We start from the raw sequence: 22,132 nt of genomic DNA, 5'->3' as shown, positions 1-22,132 counted from the left end.
CGAATCAGCTTCATAAAAAGAGAGTTAAATTTAGTTGGGGTTCCACCTAGCAGGCGGTCTTAGAACAGATCAAAACTGCCATTGCTAATCCACTGGTGCTTGGGGTGCCTGATTTTGATAAGCCTTTTATATTTCAGACGGATGTGTCGCATTCGGGTGTGTCAGCCATCTTATTACAAGAATGGAAAGGTCAGCGGCAGCCTTTGACCTATGCCTCACGCCATTTGAATGATGCTGAGGCAAAGTACTCAGTCTACAAATGTGAGGCCCTGGTGGTCCTATTTGCATTAGAAAAATTCTGGTTTTACATTGAGCACAAACCTTTTTTGCTGGAGACTGATAATCAAGGCTTGAGTTGGGTCTTAGCTAGGCCACATAAGACCAATCGGATCACATGTTGGGCCGTGAGAATTTTAGCATTTAAATTTGAGGTTAGGCATATCAAAGGTTCCAAGAATGTAGTTGCTGATGCCCTTAGCCGGATATTTGACCCACCATCCGATTGTTCGGAGGAGTACCACCAGGGTCCACTTCAGGGTCAGCTTTTGGTTTTAGGGTAAGTACCCCAGCTGTTTAGTAATCTCAAAGAAAACCAGGAACAGGATGTTGAATTGGGTTCCATCAAACAGCAGATTAGGTTGGGTGAGGTAGTCAATGGTTACAGCTTGAGGAAAGATATTCTGTTTATGGCACTGGGTTGAGAGCACCACATCCGAATTTGTCTGCCATAAATATTAATCCAGCCGATATTCCAGTATCATCATTGCTCTTTGGTGGGAGGTTACTTAGGCACATATAAAATGATTCAGAAAATTAAGCAGTATGTGACCTGGCCTCATCTTGAGCGTGACTAAGAAATTAGTAGCCGGTTGTCATTTGTGCCGGGCCGCAAAACCTAGCAATGCGCTACAGCAAGGTCTATTGTCTTCGGAACGTGAAAATTACCCAATGGATCATCTTTATACTGATTATGTGGGTCCGCTGCCACGTTCCAGTAGAGGGAATATGTATATTTTGGTGGTATTTGATGCCTTTTATCGCTTTACTTGTCTTATTCCCAGTAGAAGTAGTACTACCAACGTAACTATTTCTCACCTTACAAACATCTTTTCGATCTTTGGGCCTCCTAAGAGCTTGGTTAGTGATAATGCCCCTGCTTTTGCGTCAAATAAGTTTAAGGCCATTTGTTTTAGGAATGGTGTCAAGCACATAAACACGACACAGTATTACCCTCAGGGGTCCTTTGCTGAACGTGTGAATTGCAACCTAAAATCAGCTTTATTAATTTACCATCAAGTTAAACCGAGTAAGTGGGATACTAACTTGCCCTGGACTAATTTTGTGTTTAACACTGTGGTTCATGAGGCATTGAACACTACTCTGGCCTCTCTCTTATTGGCCTATCCTATCAATTCGCCTTTGTCTAACTTATGGCGCATCCAAGACTTACTCCCTGAACGGGTACCCCAGGGTTAATTAGAGAGAACTGGAATCAGGCTTGTCGCAATATAGTGGCTGCCTACAGTCATCAAGCCATGCAGTACAATTGCAATAGGCATCCTTATCAGGGAAAACCGGGGGATCAAGTCTATATTAAGAATGTTCAGCCAGTCACAAAATATTATAATTTCATATTTTTCACAACTTTAGTTTTAAAGAAATGTAAGCAACTCAGTCAAGAAATATTATCCTTAGACTTATAATCATTAGTAGATGGACCAATAAACTCTCTTCTCAAAAGTGCATAAACCCCCACCCCCCTTTTACAACATACACACATTACATTATGCAATGGTTCTGTATTACTTTCTCTGGGAGGGGATGTGGGAGTAGTGGTTGAGCACAACACACATATAAGATGGGACAATATGGCTGTTTAAGATACATAACTCTTTTTTCAATAAACAAATTTATTTTACTGCAGTTTTTAACATATCATACTAAAAAAATCATATTCATTACAACAGTAACTCCCACACTATCATCCACTTCAATAAACATTTTACGACAGTGGCTTTTCACAGTGGAATGTAAACCATTTCATTTTCTTAAAATGGATCTATGATACTATTGTTGACAGTTCCATAACATTAATGTATTACCAGGCATATTAATTTGGCACAGATGGTAAAATATAAAATAATGTTCTTGGGTATTGGCCATGGCCTATCCTTAGTAACCATCCCAGAAAATATAGTGTGGTGGTAGAGAATGTTTGGCTGTCCAATTCCGTAGTCATTCTGGTGTGGTACTGGATTTGGAATCTGTTTCTGAAAATAAATCTAAGGTATACTGAATGAACTGTTGAATATTTTTTGATTGAACCTGGCAATAATGGAAAGAATGAACACAAGTAGAATAACATCACTATATGTCAAATTAGAAAAGAGTTAAGTACATACTGATTACTAACATGAATTTTGTATGTAAAGTACACCACTCCATCACCAATGAGACACTAATCAATCTCAAATGAAGTACCTAGGAGTAAAAACTCCTGCATTTGAGCAAATATCAAGTTGACAAATGGTGAAGCAAATAATCAGTTAATCTGAACAGGTATTCCATTCACATTGTTCATGGACAGCTGGAGATGCTAGTGTTTACTGATAATCGTTTTGAAGGTGTATCTTCAAGGCATTAAGGATTCTAACAGCACCTTCACAACATATACATTTACTACTGAGGCTTGATGTAACTAAACCATCACAATTTCAAAAGTATAGTTATTTTTTCCACTCATTATCATATTCTGTACAACCCACCAACAAGGTGAACCTACAGGGCCATGGAACAGGTAAAGGTACACATTAACAAAAGACAACCAAACATAGCATATGCTGTACACTATATTAAAAATAAATACTGCTTAATACTAATTCTGTTTATGCTAGTTAAATGTGTATTAGTGAATTAGAAAGAAAGCTGCAGTTACTGTAGTTATATTAGGTATCTGCTAATTTTCTTATCAGAAACTTAATATTTACTTGGTTATTCAGGTGTGTTTCAAAGAAAACAGAGATCTAAATATTTAATTACACAGGATAATTAACAACACACTGCTTGCCATCTAGCTAAAGGAGTCACATCCTTGCACTAAGATAATCAGTGGAAGGAGTTGCTCATGACGTATGTTTTAAATTTTCTTTTGAATTGGCTGAGATAACCAATTACTTGGTGTATGTTAGATAGGAACTTCTAGAATGTTTTCACATCATTATGTAGCACAGAACTTTTTTAAATCCTAGGTAATGATGCAAAGTTTACACAAGAGTTATATTTCTGTCTTGTATTGATAGTGAAAATCACAGTTCAGCTTGAACTGATTTTTAAGACCACACCAAACCTTGACTAAAATAAATCTGCAATTGTAGAAGAGGAAAGGAGTCAGCCACCTGTAGTTCTTTCATGACACCTGTGTGCTCACTATAATGACTGATTTTTAGGCATCACACAACTTTCTATGGTACAGTAGGATACAGGAAAGGGAGAGCCAACTGTTTCTCTATCCACCACCCCCACTGATGCTGACAAAGACAACAATAAAAATAATCCAAATGTATGTTTTGCTCCATATGCATTGCATGTGCAGCTGTTGCTCATTCAAAGCACATGGAATGCTGTATACAACCAACAACCTTGTGCTTCCATAATTGTTTGTAAGCCACTAAGTTTATTTGAATCCAAATTTAGAAGAAAATGTAATAATTGTTTATCACTAAATATGCCAAAGGCTCTCAAAAGCATTCAACAATAGCCACAACAGTTTTTTGTTATTTTCCCACTAATAAGTTCTGACGGGTACCAACACAATTTTAATACTTTAAGGTATATCCATTACATATGTGGGACACTGTGGGAGTGATGAATTAAGGTTTTTAGAAATTACTGCAATTCGCCACCTTCCGTATTATTTTTTGGTCTTTATTTACCATGACCAGTTTTGCATCACCATCATCAGACAGTACATACTTATTGCATGTTTGCAGCATTGTTGCAGTTGGGCACCTGTGGCCAGGCATGAACTGTACATACTTCTCATCACATTCAGTGCATACAGGTTTCGTTCTCACGTCTTGACACAGCTACATGATCCACCACAATCCTGCAAATATGCAATAAATATGTACCATCTGATGATAAATCACTTGTAATTTAAAAACCAGTAATGGTAAATAAAAACTAAAGACTAAAAGTAAAGCTGACTGGCTGCTGTAAACCCTTACACAATTTTTAAATCTGACCTGGCCACTCCTACTCGGAAGATAGATATTTAACAAAAACCTTGTGACATAAAAGACTACAATGATTGCCTGTGCTGTTAAGAAGTAGATGTAAATATTCCTAAACTGTAACATGAGCACTGAAGAAATCAATTGGTTCATTATCATTATTTTTCAGCCATTGAGCCAGCTGGTATATGTAAATGGTTAGTATGTAGCCATAAACACAAGGAAGGCACAGAGTGTAAAACCAATGTAATCTACACCATTTTGATAGAAACAGGCCAATGATCCTTGGAACATAGCATTATTTTTAATTAATCAAAACACACACAAACTATATCTGAAAAACAAAATCAGTCTATACAAAGGTATCTATCTACTGCTCTAACTACAGGGTGGAGCACGAAATGTATTACCATTTTGTTTTTGAATATAAACTTTATTGTCAATACAATCTGAAAGGAACATATATTACAATGAAGAGTCATCCATGGAGATTTGTTCTAACTCAGCACATGCTCAATATGTCCACCATTTCTTTTCCTAACTTCCTTCAAATGAACACTGAAGTTAGTGATTACCCTACGGCACATGTCTTCCATAATTTCACTGCAAGCTTGAAGAATAAGTCTTCCGAGCTCCATTAAATCACGTGGACATTTTGGGAAAATTTTTTCCTGTAGGAACCCCCAAGGAAAAAAGTCACATGAATTGAGGTCTGGACTATTGCGGGGCCAATTTTGTCCATCATTGAAGCGACCTGGAAACCTGAGTGAAATGATCTGCATGTCGAAATGCTCATGTAAGAACTCCAACACAGTGTTTGCAGTATGTGGCCTTTCTCCATCTTGCATGAACCACTGCGTGTTGAAGGGCAAGGCAGCAAGGCAGTAGCAAGAAGCTGTGGAATTTAATTGAGCTCAGAAGACTTATTCTTCAAGCTTGCAGTGAAATTATGGAAGACATGTGCCGTAGGGTAATCACTAACTTCAGTGTTCGTTTGAAGGAAGTTAGGAAATGAAATGGTGGACATATTGAGCATGTGCTGAGTTAGAACAAATCTCCATGGATGGCTCTTCATTGTAGTATATGTTTCTTTCAGATTGTATTGGCAATAAAGTTTATATTCAAAAACAAAATGGTAACACATTTTGTGTGCCACCCTGTATAATAGAAGGTAGATTGGCATAACTGAAAATTGTGACTCCACACATATGTTTTAACTAGTAATGTCATCAATGTGGTGCAAACATCTACTTCAAGAAAATACAATATGGTAACCATGGTGTCACCCATTACACCTGCGATTAAACATAAATAATATGTACAGTATTTACTCCAGCAACGGAAAGAATGAAACTAAAAGTACAACCAAATGAAGATGGGGGGTTTTTGGCAGGGACAAACTAAATACATGACTGTAAGAATAATGATATCAATGCAAAACAAATATTCTCCCAAAAATCAAGTGCACAAAATCCTCAAAATTTAATACAAAAACATTGCGAAAACGAAAACTATTGGTGTTGTAAATTTTGAGTGACCGATATATCTCAAAAAAAGACCACAATATCAGTAACCCATACACAACTCAAAAACTCAACACTACAGTTTTCACTTGACCTACATGTCTCAAACAAAGCATTTGATACCAGGACAAAACATACAACTCTAAAACATTGTGTTGAATATTACAATTCACCCTTCTAGATCAAACAAAGGCCTAGATACTGTGAAACCACACAAAACTCAAAAACACAATGACACAAATTTCACTTGACCTACACAGCAGCAAAATACAAAGCCCACAATACAAAAAAACTACTCTCAAACTATAAAATTCATTACACACCACATTACAGTTGCAACATGGGTCTCTGCAGATGAATGTAGTACCAGAACCCGATCTTATGCAAATAACCTTACATTAGCCTCAGGTAGTAAATAGTGATGTGACAATGATTGCCAAATAGCAGAGGGCTAAATTATCTAGAATGAAGTTCAGTTACTATTGGAACATTTGTTCAAAGTGTGCACCTTCTTGGTACAACTCAAAAATGTCAGTACTGGCTGCTTTGCACTTACAAATCTTTCTCACTGTACTGGCCCACAAACCGGACTGACAGCATACTTCTATTCAGTCTGTCCTAGAGCATTTTCTTTTTAAGCAGCGCAGCTAAGATCTATAAATTTTCAATTCTAACACTGAAATTCTTATACTTACATCCTAAACCAAATCTCAAATGAACCCATACAACACATTACACTCAGCACATACACACAGACCACCAGAAGGACCATCAAATACAACAAAGCAACATATACAAACACAACCAACCCAAAAGTTCTGCGCCATAATGACGTCACACACAGCACCCTTACATCACATGTCAAAGCAGATGGGTGGAATCTGACGCTTCTGTTGAGATAGTTCCAGGAACTCCATTACTTAACTACTCAAAATGTTTAAATGAGAGTTAACTCTGAAGAAGCTTTCCAACAGCCACTACAACAGTATGTAGCTGCACACAGCATATCTCTATACCCTTTCATTCGCACGTAGCTATGAAACTAAATCTGCTGTTTATAACAGTTATCATTACAACACTACACTTGCAAGTTGAATACATACATTACACTATTAAATAAATCCTATTCATTTATATTCTATGGGAAAATAAAATATTCTAACAACATCATTTTAACCAATCAACTTACTTGCCTTCCAAAATGTGAATGTATATTATGATTCCTATTCTCTCTCCAACAGTTTTGTGTTTCGATTACCATATCTTAGAAATCAGAATAGCCCAAAGCCTACTGCTGAGTTATTATTACATTTGAGTACAGCATCTACTATCTTGGGGAAAACAAGAACGACATAGGTCTTTGGGCCCGCCAAAAATTTCGTGTTCGAAGTTTATTCTCATAACGCCTTCCACTTTCTTTCTTCTTTCTTTTGCTACTGCCTTTATCCCGCATTGTGCACAGGGTTGGCAGGGTTAAGTACAGAATTGGCATGGTTAAATTTAAGGGGTGGCCGGATGCCCTTCCTGCCACCACCCCACACCCCCCCGGAACGGAAGTAGTGTACCCCCAGCTGTCTGCATCTAGTGTAAATTGTGAAATAGTGTGAATGTGTTTCAGATGTCTGCGAGTCATGTAACTGAGGCGAGACGTGAGAACCAGCCCAGTATTCACCTAGTAGGATGTGAAAAACTGCCTAAAAAACACATCCAGGATGGCCAGCACATCGACCATCGTCGTTGATCCACCAGGTGGATTCGATACGGGGCCGGCGTGCCTACCAACCAAAAAACAAAGTATCTATGAGTCAGTACCAGCCATTGTAATGAACTACCAATACATTACTGGAAGCAACCATGGAGGAAGTGAATCTGTCTTGGAGACAACAACTAAAGCAGCTGCAGAACCACAAATTGCTACAGCAGCACGATCAAATTCAGTAACAACTGCAGCACCAGCAAAACCAGCAACATCTGAACCAGCTCAAGCAACAAGACCAATAACAGCAGCAGCACAAGCAACAGAAGCAGAAATGGTGTCAACAACTGTAGCAGTTCCACTACAGTCACTGGCAGAAAAGAGGAAGGAAACCACAGGCATCAGTAATTACAGGGCAAAACCAACAGATACTACAACAACAGATCCACCACCAACAGAAACAGTGCCAATAAAAGAATCAAAGGCAGCAACAGCACGAAGAATCCTGTCAGCACCACCACCACATCCACTACCACTACCACCACCACCACCACCACCACCACCACCACCACCACCTCCGGCCACAGAAGCACCAGCAGCAACAACAGCAGCAGCAACTGAACCAACAACAACAGTAGCAGCAGCAACAAAACCATCAACAACAGTTGCAGCAACACAACACTGCCTAAGGAGGAGTCAAAGACAAGGTAAATCTACATCATTAAATAAGGATTTTTTATGGCTTCAGACAAAGAAATGGAAAAGATTGTGACAAAGCAGCAAGAAAATTTGCAGATAAGTCACAAATACTATGGAAAAAGCAGCACATTACCAGGTAATGACAAAAGAAAAAAATACTTGCAAAACAGTCAGGATAATGAGTCAGAATATTCAGTGCCTCAGAAACAAAGTACTAGATCTAGAAGTAGCTTTAAACAATCTTGCTGATGTCTCTTGTATTTGTTTATCTGAACACTGGTGCAAGGCTAGTGAATTAAGTCTCATAAATATAAGCAAGTTCAATTTAGCAACACATTATTGCCGAAGTGTTTTTAAAAATGGTGGGGTATGCATTTACTCTAGAGTAGGACTGCAGTTCAAAGTGAAAACAGAATTGGACCATCTAAATATAGAAAAACATTTTGAATCATGTGCCATAGAGTTAAAAACTGAGGAGAAGAGTGAAAAACTAGTTGTCATTACAGTATATAGATCTCCACTGGGTGACAAAAACATATTCTTCAAAAAAATAGAAGCAACATTAAACACTTTTTATAGTAATGAAGTGAAATTATTTTTATGTGGAGATTTTAATATTAACCTGTTAATTGAAAGTGATGAAAAAAGACAGCTTTTGAGTATACTCAGCAGCTTCCACATGAAACCACTCTTTACAGATGCCACCAGAATAACAGAACTGTCATCTTCTCTTTTAGACAATATTTTCTCAAATATGGAGAATGGTATCACTGAGCCACTAAACGTAAACTTAGGTCTTTCTGATCACAATACACTACTAACATACATAAATTACTCTATCCCCAAGGCAGTAAATTATAAGTGGGGATACAAAAGGCACTTCTATACAGAAAAAGTAAATAGTTTCATCCAGTTGTTAGCTAATGAAACCTGGGAAGATATCTTTGCACAAACAACAACCGAGGAATCTTTCAATGCTTTTTCTAGTACATTCATGATCCTATTTGAGATGTGTTTCCCAAAAAAACTCACAAAGATCAATGTCATGCCTAGGAACACAAGCCAGTGGATAACACCTGCTATTAGAGTATCTAGTCAAACACTAAAACATATCAGTCAACTCAAAAAAGATAACAAAGATGAACACTTCACAGATTATGTTAAGACATACAAGAAAATTTACAGGAAGGTGATCAAAAAAGCCAAGACAATGCACAATGACAGTGTAATTGCTGGGTCAGCAAACAAATCAAAAGCTATATGGAATGTAGTAAAAAAAAGAAATAGGCACAAGCAAAAATATTAGAAATCCAGAGGACTTTGTTTTAAAAGATGATCAAGGTGTGCTAGTCAGAAATCGTACTTTAGCAAATGACATTAATGACTACTTCATAAATAGTCCACTCAATCTGCATAAAAATTGTTCTAAGATTAGTAGAACATCAATCCCAGAAGAACAAATTGGAAGTTAATCGAATAATAAAAACAATGAAGAATAAAATGTCCTCAGGGATTGACGAGATACCTTGCTCAGTCATGATGAGATGTGCTAGTGTCACATCAGACCCACTCTCACACATCATAAACATATCATTTTCAGAAGGTGTCTTTCCACGATTAAAAATTGCAAAAGTAAAACCATTGTATAAAAAGGGCAATATACATGAAGTGGGAAACTATAGACCAATAGCTTTATTATTGGTATTTTCAAAAGTAATAGAGACAGTCATGAAAAACATAATTACAAATTACCTCGAGAAATTCAATCTATTGTCTGTAAACCAACACGGCTTTCGCAGAGGAATGAGTACAGAGTCAGCCATCACCCAATTCATTGAAAATATTATAACGGGGGTAGATAAGAACAACAGTACAATAGGAATAAATTTGGACCTCTCAAAGGCATTCGATACTGTCCAACATCATATCCTGCTAGACAAATTAGAATATGTCGGTATACGAGGAGTAGCTAAAAAGTGGTTTCAGTCATATCTCCATAATAGGAAACAGGTAGTAGAAATTGCAACAACAAACAGTAAAAACCAAAGTATTGTTTACAGATCGGATATTCAGACTGTGCCAATAGGGGTACCACAGGGGAGTGTTCTAGGACCTCTCCTATTTCTTCTTTACATAAATGATATCAAGATTCCAGTAAATGGTACTCATATAACCCTGTTTGCGGATGACACAAACATTGTAGTAACTGACATAAACCGGGTATTGCCAACATCTGCAACCAGAGTTATAGAATATTTGCAAAATTGGTTTGAAGTGAACAAATTAACCATAAATATCTCTAAAACTAATTATATCCATTACAGGAAAGCAAAGTCTCACTCTGATCTAGATCTTAGAATACAAAATAAAGAAATTGTGAGAGTTGCTACCACAAAATTCTTAGGTGTACATATAGATGAAAATTTAGACTGGAAATCCCATATCCTGTATCTCTCGCATAAGTTAAGCTCTGCTTGCTTTGCTTTACGCATTATTAGCTTTGTATGTAGTAGGGAATGTAGCAGAGCTGTTTACTTTGCTTATATACATTCTGCTATTACCTATGGCCTCATCTTCTGGGGTCATAGTAAGAAAAATCTCAAAACCATCTTCACTCTACAAAAACGAGCTGTTAGAATAATTACCAACAGTTCAAGGCTAACTCCTTCAAAGCAATTATTTAAACAGCTGAATATTCTACCCCTACCGTGCCTCTATATACAAAAAAGCATAATTAATGTAAAACGAAATATTAACAATTTCCAATCCAACTCGGATCTACATACTTACAACACAAGAAAGTGCAATGACATTCATATAAAAAGAGTTAACAAGGCTTTGGCGCAGAAACAAACAAACATACAAGGAAGCAGATTGTATAACAAACTACCGGTAAAGATAAAAGAAATAAAAAAATTGTCTTCATTTAAAGAAGCAGTATTCATATTTTTAATGACCAACTGCTATTATAGTGTAAAAGAATACCTGGAATAGCTTCATACTAAACAATTATATTGATGTACTCTGTGCCAATAGTAATTTTTATCTGACTGTTGCTATGATCTAAATAAATAATATGTACAAAAGTGCTAGAATTGTATGTGTTATATCTAAATGTCAACTGTGTATTCCATGTAAAAAGTCTTTCTCATACATCAATGTAAATAATCAAAGTTGTACATGCTATTTCAATGTGGTCTGATGTTATGTAGTCCACTATGCACATCTGTATTTTGTATAGTATTGTTCACCCTATATGTGTGTATATATATATACTATGTATTTTTTGACGAAATCCATGCACTGTAAATTGTCTCTGGATGAATAAACTACTACTACTACCCGAGCCCAGGAAGCAGCACGTTAGCACTCTTGGCTACCCTGGCGGGTTCATAATGCCTTCCACTGGATGTGTTAAATTCTGTTAACTACGTTACTTCCTGTGCTTCGCTGTCGCTAAAGATTGTCTCGGCAGCCATATTGCATGGGCATGTCCGTTTCCGACCGACACTGCGCTAAACGTCACCTTATTGTGGACAAACAGTATGTATAATTTTACCAGTGTCACCAACATAATTATTGTACTTAAAAGTTTGCCAAAAGTCAACTGATTATATAGACGAGAATGAAATTTATGCTGTATAAACTTGTCAGGATCAGATTTATATACCACCTAAAATATTTATTCCAAAGCATGTATACAATGCCTCAAAACAATAACCTCCACATCCTCTAAAACTTATTCTGTAATGTTGTTATGATGCACACTATGTGATCAAAAGTATCCAGACACCCCGAAACACATAGGTTTTTTATTTAAGGTGCATTGTGCTTCCACCTATTGCCAGGTACTCCATATCAGCGACCTTAGTAGTCATTAGACATCATTTGAAAGCAGAATAGGGCGCTCTGTGGAACTCATGAACTTTGAACGTGGTCAGGTGATTGGGTGTCACCTGTCATATGTCTGTATGAAAGATTTCCACACTCCTAAACATCCCTAGGTCCAATGTGATAGTGAAGTGGAAATGCAAGGTGACACACACAGCACAAAAGCATACAGACTGACCTTGTCTGTTGAATGACAGAGACCGCCAACAGTTGAAGTGGGTCGTAATGTATAATAGGCAGACATCTATCCACACCATTACACAGGATTTCGAAACTGCATCAGGATCCATTGCAAGTACTGTGACAGTTAGGCAGAAGGTGAGAAAACTTGGATATCTTGGTTGAGAGGTTGCTCATAAACTACACATCATGCCGATAAATGGTAAACAATGTCTCGCTTGATGTAAGGAGTGTAAACATTGGACAATTGAATAGTGGAACTGTATTGGAAGGATCACGTGAAGAAGGACCAACAAATTTTGAAGACTATAGGGGCCCAATATTAAAAAAAAAAAGATGTCCTTGACTTGTTATTAAGCTAAATTAGCATGCCATCTGCAAGATGGAAAGAGAAAAATAAGCTGTTTGTTGTTTCGTGTTTCCATCAGTGCATACATTAGAGATATGTGGAAGGGATACAAATTACATGTGGGATAAGTGACAGTATGTTCCACCTTTTAATGCAGAAGGTACAGCATTTCTCCAATACTGATAAACTAGCGCATATGTCACTGGATGAAAAGTCTCTAATGGCAAATTTAACATATGACAGCACTTCTGACAATGTTATTGGCTTTGATGACTTGGGGTTTACACTCACAGTATATTTCTCCCACTACTTGGCAGTTGCTTGTCCCACTTAAAATAATATGAAGAAGAAGGTCATATTTGTGGCAACAGGTGACAATGACTAAAACACAGTATGCCTACGGAATGAGAAATGGGGTGTCAATCCCTTTTGCATGTAGAGGTATATGTATGTGCTTCTTATGTGTGAATCTACGTTTTTTTCTCTTTATTGTTATTTTTAAACCTGTTTACAGGCAGGCCAGCAGCAGCATACTATGCCGCTCTTTGGCCTCAGAGAAACACAAAAGATGCAAATGAAGACAATTAGAGAAAAAACACGGTGGACATATAAACGGAGACAAACACGTTTTAAAATACATGGAGCCATTCACGGGCGTAGAGTCCAAGATAAAAATTGTTCAGACACTTCGACACATACATAGATGAAAATTGTCACACACGAACGTAGGTGCACAAAACGAATAACACTGAACCACTTAAGCACAATACGACGGCACACACAGAAACACGAGGCGTTGATCTCCAGCACGCGAATGTTCACTATGCGTGCATGAGTCCGGGGACCTGCCAAGAGAGAAGGAGGGGGAGATGGGAGAGGGAGAGGGGAGAGCAGATATGCCACGGGCAGGGGAGATAGGGGGAAGGGAGGAAGGGGGAGGAGTAGCCCGGGGGAAGAGGGGTGGAGGAAGGGGGATGGAGGGAAAAGGAGAGAGAAGGGAGGGAGGGTGCCTAAAGGAAAAGACACAGGAAGTGGGGCGGGGGAGGATCAAAGTTGATAGAAGGGGTAGATGGAGGGGAGGAGGACATCATCAGTGAGGGGGAGCTGGCGGAAGCCACCTTGGGAGAGGGTAAGGAGGGTGGAGAGATGGAGACCGGGTGGGACAAGGGAATATAGGCGTGGCAGCAGGCAGGGGTGGGAGAGGATGGGCAAGACAAGCGGATGAGGAGGATCGAGTTTACGGAAAGTGTACAGGATCCGTATCCTTTCAAGGAAAAAGAGGAGGTGGGGGAACGGAATGAGATCATACAGGATCCGTGTGGGGGAGGGGAGAAGACGAATGTGATACGCGAGGCAGAGAGCAAGGCGTTCAAGGATTTGAAGGGATTTATAAAAGATAGGTGGGGGGGGGGGGCGGAGATCCAGGCCAGATGGGCATAACAATGTATAGGACGGATGAGGTATTTATAGGTGTGGAGTGTGGTGGAGGGGCCCAGATCCCACATACGGCCTGAAAGGAGCTTGAGGAGACGGAGCGTGCCTTGGCTTGGATTGTCTGGAAATGGGGGGGTCCAGGAGAGGCGACGGTCGAGGGTGACGCCAAGGTACTGAAGGGTGGGGGTGAGCGCCATAGATGGCGAGATAGAAATCAAGGAGGCGGAAGGAGGGTGTGGTTTTGCTTACAATAATGGGTTTTGGAGGGATTGACCTTGAGCAACCACTGGTTGCACCAAGCAGTGAACCGGTCAAGATGGGACTGGAGAAGGTGTTGGGAGCACTGCAGGGTGGGGGCAAGGGCAAGGAAGGCGGTGTCATCGGCAAACTGGAGAAGGTGGAGGGGGGTGACAGCGGCGGCATGTCCTCCATATACAAAAGGTACAGAAGGGGGGAGAGGACGGAGCCTTGGGGCACACCGGCAGAGGGGAAAAAGGTGTAGGAATCCGTGTTATGGATGGGACGTAGGAAGGACGGTGGGAGAGAAAGGAGCCAATCAGACGGATGTAGTCAATGGGAAGGGCAAAGGTTTGGAGCTTGAAGAGGAGACCGGAATGCCATACGCGGTCATAAGCACGTTCGTGGTCCAGGGAGAGTAAGATTGCGGAGCGACGGGAATTAAGCTGTTCGGAAAGGAGATGTGTAAGGTGAAGGAGAAGGTCGTCGGAAGAGAAGGACGGCCGAAAGCCACACTGGGTAATGGGAAGGAGGCGGTGCTGGTGGAGATGCTGGCGTATGCATCAGGTGAGGATAGATTCCAGGACCTTGCTGAAGACCGAGGTAAGGCTGATGGGACGGTAGGAGGAGACGGCGGACGGCGGTTTACCAGGTTTAAGGAACATCAGGATACGGGAGGTTTTTCCACAGGTCGGGGTAGTAACCAGTGGACAGGACTACATTGTAGAACCTGGCCAGGGTGGAGAGGAAAGAGACAGGAGCCTCACAAAGGTGATGGTAGGTGACACGATCGTGACCAGGAGCGGTGTTGCGTTTTGTGCGGAGTGTAGCAATGAGATCCTGTGTAGTGATAGGGGCATTGAGTTTCTTGTGTGCAATGTTGTCCAAGTACTGGAAACCAGGTGCGAGGGGAGGGATTGAGGTGTCAGTTCCATCGCAGACATCCGGGAAGAGGGAGTAATCGAACTAGGGATCATCGGGGATGGAAAAGACATCGGAGAGGTAGGATGCAAAGTGATTGGCCTTACTAAGGGTGTCAGGGAAGGGGTGATCATCATGGAGAAGAGGATAGTAGGGGTAGGGTTTAGTTCCAACAGGGCGACAGAAGGCTGACAACAACTTGGACGAGTTTTTTTTTTTTTACTTTATTGTTATTTTGACACCTGAACAAACAGGTAGGCCGGCAGCGGCACAATACGCCGCTCTTCAGCCGATGAGAGTACATGGAGATAAACAAAGAAGAGACATCACTTAGAAAACCGGCGGGAAAAAACAGGAGACACAAGAACAGAAAAGCACAAGAAGCCATTCACACTTGATGACAATCCACACTACGAACTGGAGACCCGACGCACAAACACTGAAGAAGACGATGGCACTGGTGAACAACGGAGCGTGACGGCGAAACTGAACACTAAACATGACGGCACACACGATACACTGATGGCGGTGATCTCCGGCGCGCGAATGTCCACTGAGCGTGTGCGAGTCCGGGGACCTGCCAAGAGGTGAACAGGGGTGAGGAGGGGGAGAGGGGAGGAAAAGAGGATGCCACGGCTTAGGAGACAGGGACAGGAGGAGAGGGACAGGGGAGGGGAGGCCCGGGGGACGAGGGGGGAGAAAAGGAGGAGGGAGGGAAAAGGGAGAGAAGGGGGGGAGGGTGCCCAGAGGAGTAAGTACAGGAGGAGGGTGGGAGGATCAAAGTTGGTAGGAGGGGTAGATGGCGGGGAGGAGGGCATCATCAGGGAGAGGGAGCTGGCGGAAGCCACCTTGGGAGAGGGTAAGGAGGGTGGAGAGATGGAGACCGGGCAGGACGTGGGAATACAGGCACGGCAGTGGGCGAGGGTGGGAGAGGAGTGGGGAGACGAGCGGGTGAGGAGGATCAAGTTTACGGGAGGTGTACAGGATCCGTATCCTTTCAAGGAAAAGGAGGAGGTGGGGGAAGCGGATGAGATCATACAGGATCCGTGTGGGGGAGGTGAGACGGATGTGATAGGCGAGGCAGAGAGCATGGCGTTCCAGGATTTGGAGGGATTTATAAAAGGTAGGGGGAGCGGAGATCCATGCTGGATGGGCATAACAAAGGATAGGGCGGATGAGGGATTTATAGGTGTGGAGGATGGTGGAGGGGTCCAGACCCCACGTGCGGCCGGAAAGGAGCTTGAGGAGACGGAGGCGGGAACGTGCCTTGGCTTGGATTGTCTGGAGATGGGGAGTCCAGGAGAGGCGACGGTCGAGGGTGACGCCAAGGTACTTAAGGGTGGGAGTGAGGGCGATGGGACGGCCATAGACGGTGAGATAGAAATCAAGGAGGCAGAAGGAAGGGGTGGTTTTGCCTACAATGATCGCCTGGGTTTTGGAAGGATTGACCTTGAGCAACCACTGGTTGCACCAAGCGGTGAACCGGTCAAGATGGGATTGGAGAAGGCGTTGAGAGCGTTGCAGGGTGGGGGCAAGGGCAAGGAAGGCGGTGTCATCGGTAAACTGGAGAAGGTGGATGGGGGGTGTCGGCGGTGGCATGTCCGCCGTGTACAACAGGTACAGAAGGGGGGAGAGGACGGAGCCTTGGGGCACACCGGCGGAGGGGAAAAAGGTGTAGGAATCGGTGTTATGGATGGTGACATAGGAAGGACGGCGGGAGAGAAAGGAACCGATCAGACGGACGTAGTTAATGGGAAGGGCGAAGGTTTGGAGCTTGAAGAGGAGACCAGAATGCCATACGCGGTCATAAGCGCGTTCGAGGTCAAGAGAGAGGAAGATTGCGGAGCGACGGGAATTGAGCTGTTCGGAAAGGAGATGAGTGAGGTGAAGGAGAAGATCGTCAGAAGAGAAGGACGGCCGAAAGCCACACTGGGTAACAGGAAGGAGGCGGTGCTGGCGGAGATGCTGGTGGATGCGTTGGGTGAGGATAGATTCCAGGACCTTGCTGAAGACCGAGGTAAGGCTGATGGGACGGTAGGAGGAGACGGCGGACGGCGGTTTGCCAGGTTTAAGGAACATGAGGATACGAGAGGTTTTCCACAGGTCGGGGTAATAACCGGTGGACAGGACTACATTGTAGAACCTGGCCAGGGTGGATAGAAAAGAGACAGGAGCTTCACGAAGGTGACGGTAGGTGACACGATCGTGACCAGGAGCGGTGTTGTGTTTTGTGCGGAGTGTAGCAATGAGATCCTGTGGAGTGATAGGAGTATTGAGGTCCGTGTGTGCAATGTTGTCCAAGTACTGGAAACCAGGAGCGAGGGGAGGGACAGAGGTGTCAGTTCGATCGCGGATATCCGGGAAGAGGGAGTAGTCGAACTGGGGATCATCGGGGATGGAAAACACATCGGACAGGTAGGAGGCAAAGTGGTTAGCCTTACTAAGGGCGTCAGGGAAGGGGTGATCATCATGGAGAAGAGGATAGTAGGGGGAGGGCTTAGTTCCGGTAAGGCGACGGAAGGCTGACCAAAACTTGGACGAGTTTATAGGGAGGGTAGCATTTAAATGGGTGCATGTCTGTCGCCAGTCCCGGCATTTCTTAGCCGCGAGTAAATTACGAATGTGTCGCTGGAGTTGCCGGTGGCGTTGTAGTGTGTCCGGGTCACGCGTGCGGAGGAAGGCACGGTAGAGATCGCGGGATTCACGGAGGAGGAGGACGGCCTGTGGGGGTAAGGTAGGACAGTGGGGGTGGATGGCAACAGTAGGGACGTGGGCCTCCACGGCCGCAGACAAGGTCTGCTGGAGAAAGGAGGCGGCACGGGTGACATCATCGGGAAGGCGATAGGTGAGAGGGTGGCTATCTACCTGGGTGGAAAGGGTATCCCGGTAGGCAGTCCAGTTGGCACGGGAATAGTCATGGACATACTTAGGGGGAGGGTCATTACGAGGGTCAGGGCGGGGGCGACGACCGTCTGAAACGGTGAGGAGGACAGGGAGATGGTCGCTACCAATAGGCTCCAGGACATCCACCGTAATGCGACCAAGGAGGTTGGGGGAGGAGAGAAGAACATCGGGAGTGGAGTTGGATTCGGGACGGGTGTGCTGGGGGATGGGGATGAGGTCGCTGTGAAGGGAGGAGAGGAACCGATGCCACTGCCGTAACTGGGCAGCGGAGCGACTATGGATGTTGAGGTCGGCGGCGATCACGTAGGAGGAGAAGGTACGGTCGATGTGGGAGAGGAAGTCGAAAGGAAGAGGGGCGTTGGGGCGGACATAGATTGTGGCACAGGTAATGGTAAGGCCGGGGAAGAAGAGACTAAGGATCAGGTGTTCGGTGGGGTCGGGAAGGAGAGGTTGGAGCCGAATGGGGATCTGGCGGTGGTGACCAATGGCCACTCCGCCACGCGCAACTGGGAGGGGATTATCGGAGCGGTGGAGGAGATAGGGGGAGGTGTGGATGGAGTGGTGGGGTTGGAGGAAGGTTTCATTGAGGAGGAAGGCATCCACACGGTGGGTAGCAAGGGTGTGTAGGAAGAGGTTCTTGTTGGCGGGAAGGGAGCGGATGTTGTTGAAAAGGATACGGTGCTGTCGCGCAATGACAGGGATTTAGACGAGGGTGTCAAACCGGGAGAAGGTGAAATGGGCCTGGTTGTTGGAATAGGTGGCGTACATTTTAAGGTGAAAAATGGAACGGGCGGCGAGGGAGATCTGTTGGAGGGTGTGGGGGCGCTGAAAGGGATGAACATTCTGGAGGACGATGGTGAGGAACCTGATGATGTCCTCAGCGGTGGGTGGGGGACGAAGGGAATTGCCAGGAGGGGTGGGGGCGTCCAGAGGACGGACAGGTACGGTGAGTTCAGGAGTGGTTGGAGGGGGTCGGGCTTTACACTTTTGGGAGTAGGTGGGATGAGGGAGATTGCAGGTATTACAGGAAGGAGGGGATTGGAGGTTAGGGCACTGCTGGAGGAAGTGCGCTTGCCGGCAATGCGGGCAGGTGGGGGCCTCGCGGCACTCAGCAGTGGGGTGCGCATTATAGCGCAGACACCTCTGGCAGCGCAGGGATTGAGGAGGGGAATGGGAGGGGTCGACCTTGTACCGCTGGTGGAAGAGGAGGGCACCCTCCTTCAGGAGACGGTCAATGGAGGGGGCGTCCTCAGAGAAAACCTGCATAAGGCGGGTGGGGCCGGCCGAGTTGAAAATGCGGCGGACCGCCCGCACCTCCAGCGTGGGATCTGCCTTGAGCTCCGCCGACACCTCCTCCTCCGTGATCGACGGACTGAGCCGCGTGATCACGGCGGTGAGGGTCGGCGGGCGACGCGGGGGTTGGGGTTGGCGGGTAGGAGAGGGAGAAGGAGCAGGGGTAAGGGAGGCGTTGGGACCAAAACGGGTGACGGGGAGACGGGAGAGGATGTCAGTATGGAGGGTTGGGCTGGGGGAGGAGATGAGAACAGAATCCCGTCTGGGAGTAAGGAGAGAGATGGGGGCACCAGGGAAATGTTGGCGGAGGAGGAGGGAGAGGTTCCGGGCCTCGAGAAAGGAAGGATCGGGATGGGACAGGAGATATTTGTATAAACAGGGGGGGGATGAGGAGGAGGAGGAGGAGGTGGGAGCAGGGCCAGGCGGGGAGACACCCATGGCACCCTGGGGGGGGAGATGGAGGTCGGGGCGGGGCCTTTTTGGGAGCGGAGGAGGTGGTGGTGCCACTAGGGCGTTTGACGGTGGCAGAAGGGCGGGTGGTGACATGAGGGACGGGAGCGATGGGGAGGTGGTGGTAAGGGACAGGTCGCGGCGTGGACGCAGCAGTCGGCGCCGGAGATGGTGACGGTGAAGGCGAAGGCGAAGGCGATGGTGACGGCGACGATGATGACCGTGGTGGCGGTGATGCCGAAGGCAACGGCGAGAGCTGGGCATGGACAGTGGCCCGACGGGCCACCACCCTAGCCGGAGCTGCAGTGACAGGCTGAGGGAGTGTGGGGAAAGTGTCAGAACGAGAGGAGCGAGAGGAAGAAGGGGGAGAGGGGGCGACAAACAGCGAGGGCGAAGGGAGAGTGAGGAGAGGTGGGATGGAAAGAGGGGGCTGGGCACACCAAGTTATAGTAGTGGAGGCGGCGGAAGGTGAGGTATAGACGATGGTGGTGGTGGTAGCGGTGGCGGTGGTGGTGGGAGCGGACATGACGACAGGGAGAAAAAACGCACAGCACGAAAAGGAAAGGACACAAACTGGGAGCAGACGAAGACGAAGACGCAGACGAACGAAGACCAGGATCGGACGACCAGGGTCGGACGGCGACGGCGACGGCGGGCGGCAGTAACGCCGCAGCTGCTGCTGCCGCGGACGGGGCCGGGGCTGCTGCTGCTGCTGCTGCTGGCTGGACCGCTGCTGCTGCTGCTGCCACAGGAGGAGGACTGGCTGGTTGGCTGGCTGGCTGGCTGGCTGGCTGCCGGTGGGACCGCTGCTGCAGGCCGGGACCGGGAACGGGACGGCGGCGGCTGCTGCTGCTGCTGGACCGCGGCGGCTCAGCTGGGCTGGCTGGCTGGCTGGCTGGCACCTGGAACACCTAGCACTTCGATAAGCGCTGGAATTGCACTATCGAAGGGCGGCAACCTTTCGGTGTACCGCCGGAGATGTTGGACGAGTTCTGAATCTATGTGTTTATATTCGGTTGATATCCATGTGATAAGCTGCAGCTCTATCCACAGTTACAAGTGTTTCTTCACAAATGTATCGTAACTTGCCCCTGGTTCATGATTTTTATCCCTACTTGCGCTTATGTTAGAATCATTTTTAGAAACATCGTTGTCTTCCGATATTATACAAACTCTGGTAGGCAAAAAGAAAAAAAAAATCAAATATTTCGTCAATCACGTAGGAAAGGGATGCATAACAAACGTGCTGCCGACGGATCTTTTTCGCCGCTTGGAGCGCTAGTGTCGCTCCAGCTGTCAAACGGTAACAACTTTAACAGAAGTGAGTGTCGCGACTGTTAATGTTAGACTGTGTGTCATACTAACAAATGTACACCGTGGAGATAGATAAGCAGAGGTAACAGTAAAATTGTTGTTTCTTTCGATCACATTTTTATTATTCTTGTAACTGCATGGATAACACGAAGCATTTTACATGTTTTTTGTTACGATGCTGTGGCAATAGTTTCAATATTGCATTAATTTAATGGCTTTTGCGGCATATTTGAAATTTACTTTGTTGTGTATACAAACGGCCATGATTAAATTATCGTTGCTGGATTTGTTTATGGTCTGGGCTTGCGTGCGAATTTGGTGTGTACTTGTTTTAGGTTATGTTTTTCAAAACAAACAGCTTGTTTTCCATGAGCTTGTAATTTTTCTCAATAGTCAGAGATCAATAATTTTTCCACCAGTATTTTGGAGCGCGCTAAGTACTCTACGTATACTGTTCATCAATTACGAAAAGTTCATGTGCCGTTTGTAGCCTGTAGCGTCTTGTGAAGTACATGTTTTTTTGTTCCATCCGATAAAATCTCTACATGTATACTCTGTAACTTTGCAAAAGAGACGATTTGTATTTTCGACGTTTTTTCAATAGTTTCTACATATTGTGATCTCCAGTGAAAGTGCTAGTCATTTATAATTGCTGTGGTGCTAGTCATTTATAATTTTTGAGGGAAGGACGACCGAAGACAGCGAAGTGCTATTTCGTTATCTTAATCAGTGTCACTGTCGTTATGTAATATTTGTTGTGAAGGAACGACTAGGAATAACAATAGCGTTTGCTATGATGTAATGCGATGCTCCTCCCGATAATAGCGTGAGTAACTTTATAGTATTCGTGAGTACCTTAGTGCACATAGTTACTACCTCTTTTCAGGAATTGGGTACCGGTATCTGCAGATAAAAGATGATGTTGGATGTATTAATTTGTTGTGGCTATTTAGAATCATTTTAGTATCCTATTATTTGATCTGCTGCATAGACCTGGAAATCTTACATC

The sequence above is a fragment of the Schistocerca americana genome, chromosome 11 (genome assembly GCF_021461395.2).
Source record: "Schistocerca americana isolate TAMUIC-IGC-003095 chromosome 11, iqSchAmer2.1, whole genome shotgun sequence".
Classification (NCBI taxonomy): Eukaryota; Metazoa; Arthropoda; class Insecta; order Orthoptera; family Acrididae; genus Schistocerca; species Schistocerca americana.
The sequence above is the reverse complement of the archived record's forward strand: the minus strand, read 5'-3'. Positions refer to the sequence as shown.